This window comes from Theobroma cacao, chromosome 2, assembly GCF_053813885.1.
Source record: "Theobroma cacao isolate CCN51 chromosome 2, ASM5381388v1, whole genome shotgun sequence".
Classification (NCBI taxonomy): Eukaryota; Viridiplantae; Streptophyta; class Magnoliopsida; order Malvales; family Malvaceae; genus Theobroma; species Theobroma cacao.
In genome coordinates this window covers 35,130,114-35,137,392 of record NC_142640.1, presented here as the reverse complement: position 1 = coordinate 35,137,392, position 7,279 = coordinate 35,130,114, and the positions used below count along the sequence as shown (strand labels likewise).

The window sequence follows — 7,279 nt, the reverse complement described above, 5'->3', positions numbered from 1 at the left end:
CACAAGCAAGTCAAATATGACAACGAATCTTCACTGCAACGAGAACGAATTCTCATTGTAGCGACGTTGGGATTTAGTTATTAGCTGAACGAGGGTTTCTCAACTGGCTGAGGGTTTCTCACTAAACCTCCCCATTTTAAACTTAACTCATCTAATCTTTAATGTTGGAAGTCCATGCTCTGATATGGTAGCAAAGAAGTGAAAGATAGGGTTGTAATTGGACAAGATAGGAGACCAAAACAGAAGGTTTCTCGCTGTAGCAAAATTCAACTAATGAAATAGAGAGTTTTTTCGTTGCAGCGAGATTCCTTTTCGCTGCAACGAGAAGCTACAGTGACTATCTCGCTGCAGCGAAATACATTCTCGCTGTAGCGAGAACCAATTCTGGTGAAGGTTCTCAAACCCGAGAGTTTCTCGCTGCAGCGAAAACAGAGCAACAAGAGAAAAGTTTTCCCTCACTCAACAAAAAGGCCATCCTGCTAAACCAACAAAATAAACATACAACACATGAAAATTCTCAAAGTGCAATGTATCAAATTTCTCATATATGTCAATCATATATCACATTCATAAGTTTTCATGTCATAAGCCTAGATATTTATAATTACATAGATAAACATCAACATCATCATAATCACACCCGGCTCATGTACATCCCCCCACATCGTGCATATAGCCGGCACCATCATGTGCATCCCCCCACATCGTGCACAATCAGTGCCATCGTGTACATCACCCCACATCGTGCACACGGGCACTATCATCCATCTCTCACGCCACCATTATCATCGGCTTGTGCATCCCCCCACATCGTGCACACACACGGTTACAGTCATTATACATAATATCATTCATCATGCATAACACACACATTTATATATCATCATACTACAATAGTTCATGAATCCATAGCAATCACATATCACAACATAAAACCATTTTGCAAAAGCTTGTTCCCAAGGCACTTGTCTTTATGGAAAAACTTGATAATTCATTCAAATGGGTGGCAGATACATTATGTTTCCCAAAACAAGTTTTGAAGACAGTCCACTCACCAATTGATTGTAGAGCCTTTAGATGACTCTAATTCCCCTAATTGTCCAAATGACATGATAGGGCTTCCTTAGAACCTAGGATCACATTAGCATAATCAATAGGTCAATTTACACACTATGAACCCTAAAAGCTATCTCTTAGCTAGCTTTCAATTGCCACTTTAAATGGCCATCTATGTTCACTATCTTAATCACTAAAATTAATGAAGATACTCAACAATAAAACAGCTCATAAATCCCAATTACTAGCCATTTTCTGCAGCTAAAAATCAAGCTTAATTCATCACTTACCTTAGGGCTCCTTTGTAGTCAAATTCTCTTCCAATAGTTTCCAAATAAATGGTGTAATTTTCTCTTTCTCTCTCTAAAATGTCCAACTAGTGAGAGAAAATACAGAAATGAGATTTATCAAGAGTTTTGAAGTGAGAGGATAAAAGAGCACAAGGGTTTATGGAAGGGTGCACCAAAAACATGAAAATTGAAGCTAGAGAGAGAAAGTTATGGAAGCTTGAAGAAACTCCCATGGAGGAATTGAAGAAACGTGAGAGGGAATAAGGGAAGAAGAAGACCAGCTGCTGGAAATTCAAGAAGGTGTTGGAAATTTCAAGATATTTATAGGCCAATCTTATCATTTTCCTTAAAATTATGAAAATACCCTTTCACCAATTTACTTATTCTCCTCCAATCTTTTATGCAATTTTTTTGCTCTTTTAACACTAGGACAAGGTCCATAATGGTCTAAACATACTCGGGTTCATCAAAATTAAAATTTTAACCCGAGGTGAAAAATGACCATTTTGCCCCTATTATGAAAGTTGTTGAAACTTCTAGTTTCCTTCGTGTTTTCATCAGTACACATCATTTATGCAGTCTTATACCCATTTAGACCTTAAAACATCATAAAACTTTTTTTTAAGAGTTTATTAGAGAAAATGATGAAACTACCCTTGGCTCGTATTATTAAATCTAGGCTTAGTTACAAGCTTATAGAGGTTAGGGTCTGACAGTGTGTGAACTTGCACTAAAGTGTTTTGGGTAGATGTACATACGTTTGAGCGAATCACTTGAACTGTTTAAATTATCTTTTCTTCAAAATGCATGGGAACAAGCCTTTAGTGAAATGTTTTTGTGATGTGGAACATGATTGTGATGAATCTATGTACTTTTATATGACGCTGATATGTATATAAAGATATATGATATATATATTGTTAAGTAATTTTGTATAATTGATACAACCGTGCATGTGTGTAGAGGGCAGTGCACATGTCGGTAATGATGCTGTCGCGATTTTTACAACCGTGCATGTGCGAAGAGGGCAGTGCACATGCCGGTAATGATGTTGTTATGATATGTACAACCGCGTATGTGCCGAGTGGGCAGTGCACATGCTTGTAATGATGTGCGGAGTGGGCAGTGCACATGTCGGTAATGATGCTGTTGTGATATGCACAACTGTGCATGTGTGGAGTGGGCAGTGCACATGTCGGTAATGATGCACATGAGCCAGGTGAGGTGATGGTGGTGTATGTGCTTATATATATATAATTACTATATAGATATGTTTGGATTTAATATGTGATTGCATTGACTGTTGAAAACTTGAGTATTGTCAATGTGTTCAATTTAATATGCAATGTGGCATTAGTGGAATTTTCCCAATGGCAATGAAATCCCCTTGGATTTTATTTGGCCAGAATTTTGTTGCAGCGAGAATGCCTTCTCACTACGGTGAGAGTCCATTTATTATGCTTGACTTGCTTGAATTCTACTAAAGTTTTCGCTTCTCAACTTCTTTATTGTTCATGAGTCTTTCGTCATCAAGTGACTAAATGACCAAGGGTTTGAATGAGGGGTTTTTAAATTGAAATAAACTAAACTGCATTATTTTGAACTTAAGTGCATCATGATTTCTAAACGTTCCTTAACGTTGCTTGTTCCCTTCCTATGTTCACTCACTAAGTTTATACTCACGTTTTCAATTTCATGTTTTCATATTCAGGGGTGGTTGAGACGTAGATTGAGGTGTCTGCATACTCCCATCTTTTGGGTAGGTACTTTGACATTCAGTAGTCATATCTCCCATCTAGAGTCACTCCGCTAACGTCAAGTTCTAATTACGTGTATATGACTATTTGTTATGGAATGCTGAGATTCACTTGTCAAATTATATGTATGTATATAATCGTTGATGATGCCATTATGAATACATGATTGGGTTTTATGAGTTGTTTTCAAAGGAATTGTAATTGAGCATTATGAATTTCGGATTCTAAAGGAATATGGATTAACGTATAAGATCATGTAAGTAGGCTTGTTTGGGCTTGGTGGGCTAAGCCCAATGGTCCCTTACGCCGATCATGGCTAAAAAATTGGGCTGTGACAGAAGGGCTATTAAAGCTTGATTTAGGAAATAGCTTTTGAGGCGATATTAATGTAAATTGGATTGGCTGTGATGTTTTTGTGCGTGATAGGTTCCAACAAGTCCCCTCAGCCCAATTGGACCATTAGGAAAGTTCGAGTCAACTAAAGGTTCAACAAATACCGATGAGTGAACTTGCATAAAAGAATGTTTTGGGATATACACATGTATGTTTGATTGAATCCCCTAAAGCATTTTATTGGTTCTTTCTTCAAAACTCACACGAGAACAAGCCCTTATGAAATGTTTTTATGTTATGAAATGGATATTGTGATGAATCCATATGTTTCTGTATAATGTTGATATATATATATTTTATGTCATAAATGGTACCATTGTGTGACAAATGTAACCGTGCATGTGCGGGGGTGAGTGTGCACCTGTCGATGATGATTGTGGTGAGGGAAATAGATGGTGATATTGCCCGTGTGCATGATGTGGAGGGATGTACACGATGGCATTAATTGTGCACGATGTGGGGGGATACACGCAATGACTCCGGCTATGTGCACGATGTGGGGGGATGCACATGATGTCACGACCCAGAACTCCCCATCGAGCCCGTGACAACCGCCGCGAAGCCTCGACAAACATTCTTCACCCCGAATGTCGATCGAAACCTCGCAAGGCTCTCGTATCAGCTTTCGCACTTCCCCGGTGAGCAATAGTTATCAAATAATCAAAATACGAAGGATTACAAATCATTTCCAAATCATAACATAACATTTTTTTTTTTGCTCACAGGGGCATTTTTGTCATTTTTGTCGAAAACCTCGAAACTTGCTAAAAATGTAGTAGGTAAGCCGAAAATATATACTTAATGAGAAAAAAAAATTAAGTATCTAAAACGTTCATTTGAAGTGAAAATTTGACCATTTGAATATGATAAAAATATTCAATAAAATAAACTATTTTCTTGTAAAATAATTTTCATAAAACTATCGATACATAATTCTTATAGCGTAAAAGATAATTATATTCATATATACTATAAAGCAAATAACCAAAGCATAAAATTTCTTTTACAGTGACACGTGGGCCCATATCTATCCAAAATGCATCGGAAGCTGGAAACCTACAGCTTTTACCGATTCGAGTCCAAATGAAGGTCCGTGTTCAAGTCAGCTAACTATGGAATTCCCTGAGCCTGAAATGTGAGGAAATGAGGGTGGTGAGATTATAAAATCCCAGTGAGTAAACAGATACTATCTAAACTATCTAAAGTCGAGTAAATGGAGACAATTAAAATAAATCATCATACTGTAATTTCATTACCATTCAACTCATTTCAACCAAATAAAATCAATCCATAAAAATCGAGTAATCAACTTGGCTTATGAATTTCTTAAAACTTTGGCTCGTGCCAAAACTCATACTCGGTGATACCTTGCGCAGGGCATCTAACCGAGTCCGCCAAGGCTGTTAAAATTTTGTATACACTTAAAATATATTTTTGTTTGAGAAAAATACAGCCGTTCCTTGGCGTTGGCTGAGTTCCCCTTCACCTGGTGGTTTGGCGTGAAGTGAACCCTAAGCTATACCCCAGGAGATACCCTACGCGCCTCTCCGTTCGAGGTAATAATATAATGGAGTTTACCGTGCCCCTCTAATAGGCTGGTCCACGGAACCCCCTCTGCAGTAAATAATTAATATATACTCCACCAATTCAATAAAATTCATTCTAGCATGGCATGGCAATTTATCGTAATCTAGCCTCTCAAGGCTGAATACACAATATAAATAATTATAACACCAAAATCAGTTTAGCCATTCATGCTCATTTATTGTCATAAGCCATTCAATTTAAAACCATAAATTTGCAACACAAACTAGCAGTCTCCAATTACTCTATTTTCAAAACCAATATTCGATTTTCTAGAAAATTTATAAAATCATTTTATAAAATCACAATTTCCCTTAAAACATAACAATTTACCATTTAAACTCATTTTCTATAAAATCACAAAATTGTATAAAACTACTCTAGATAATTAAGACGATAATAAGTTTACTCACAATGTCTAGAATGCAGACTTTCGAAGCACTCTGTCTACTGGTCCTCGGATGCAATTTCCTTGCCTTTATTAGAGGACTCACCACCTTGACGCAGTACAAAATCGAGAATTTCGCTAAGTTGGTACTAAATCAAAATTAAACTAATTTAGACTACCAATGCATGATATGGAATGCAAAAATGCACTGGTAACTATCTAAATCCGGTATTGGCCTAATTCGTCTTATCACCCGATTAAATTCCTAACGAGTTCGTTTAAACTCCAATTTAATTCTTTTCAGTTTCTATACCTCAATTGCACCCAAATTAACTTAATGTCCCTCAGTGTGATGCAAATTATCAGTCTCAACAGCAAATTACGAAAATACCCCTAGTGGGTAAAAATTCATATTTTTGCTCCAAAAATTCTCATTATTTTTCTAGGCTCATAATTCATTATTCCTTAACCAATTCTCCTAGAATAAAATCAAACTCATCCTCACTCACTACATGGTAAATTCAGCCATTAATGGTTGGGGGAGAAAATAAATTCTTTTCTTGTTGTTTTATTTCTAAATATGCTAAACTAACTAAAAACACTAACATAAATTAAAATCAAATAAATCCAACAACTTTCTCTCTCCTAACCTATTTTTTCAGAATTGAATTCATCATGAAAACATGTAATTTAATCATGGAAAATAAAGAGAAATGCTTGGGAATAAGAAAACTCAAGCTTAATTGAAAAAATCTCACCTTTTTCACTTAATTTCCTTGAAAATTCACACTTTTTCTTTGATTTTCTCTCTCTAGGGTTTTGTTTTCTCCTTTCTCTCTCTTGTTTCTTGCTTGGCCGAATGTTGAAGAAGAAGAATGGGTGGGCTGATTTTTTTTATGCCTTTTTTATTGTTTAATGAAACAATATTATTTTATTCATATTTTAAATATTTTATTAATTCATTTCTTTTTTTCTAGCCATCCACTTGTCCTATTTTCTTTCACCATGCATTCCCTTTGACTTATCCAAGTCTTAAGTGAAATTTCCAGATTTTTCCAAAGTTTTGGTGGAGCAAATTTTTCAAAATTACACTTTTGCCCCTAAACTTTTCAAAAATTACATTTTTACCCCAAAAATTGAAAATTTTCCATAATGCATAATTTTCACTCCTCATACTCATTTCACACTCCAAATAATTAAATTTGATCAAAATCCTTTCAAAAAATTAAATTTTCGATTTCGAATGGTAAAATTACCATTTTACCCTTTTACTCCAAATTATACCGAAATTAAAATTTTTCACTTCTAAACCTCAAATCTTACTCCAATAAGTCAAATGGGGCCAAAAATCTTTTCTAAAAATTTCCATTTTGTCCCCAGGTGGCAAATGACCATTTTGCCCCTGGATAGCGAAAATTTCAATTTGACTCCAAATTGATCCTCGAACTCCGAATCACCATATTAACCCATTCTGGGACTTTAAAATTCTTAATTTCATTGTAAATACTCTATTTGATCTAGTTCGAGGCTTAAATCAACTTTATTGTACCTCTAGGTACAATACCGACTTTTGTAAATTTTTCAAGACTCTCTTAGCATGTAAACATGCTATCCACCACATGTATGTCATCACAAATATTTCTGTAGAGTTGGGCTTGTCATCTTCTCCCCCACTTGGATCAACCATATGATCCTCCTTCTTGATTGACTTCGACATCCGGCTAAATATTAATATTTTAATATTATTTTATTAATAAAATATTATTTTATTCTAAAAATTTTATCTTGTCTCCTTGGTACCAAAAATACCT

At 35.5% G+C, this 7,279-nt stretch overlaps 1 long non-coding RNA gene across 1 annotated transcript; it reads right to left on the bottom strand.

Moving 5' to 3' along the window:
* Positions 1 to 4,445: 4,445 nt before the first annotated feature.
* LOC148764201 (uncharacterized) lies at positions 4,446 to 6,342 on the bottom strand. Its single transcript, XR_016024851.1, has 3 exons — positions 6,227 to 6,342; positions 5,494 to 5,577; positions 4,446 to 4,624 (listed from the first exon to the last, which is right to left on the bottom strand). It is a non-coding gene; the product is annotated as an uncharacterized LOC148764201 (long non-coding RNA).
* Between the last annotated feature and the right edge of the window lie 937 nt (positions 6,343 to 7,279).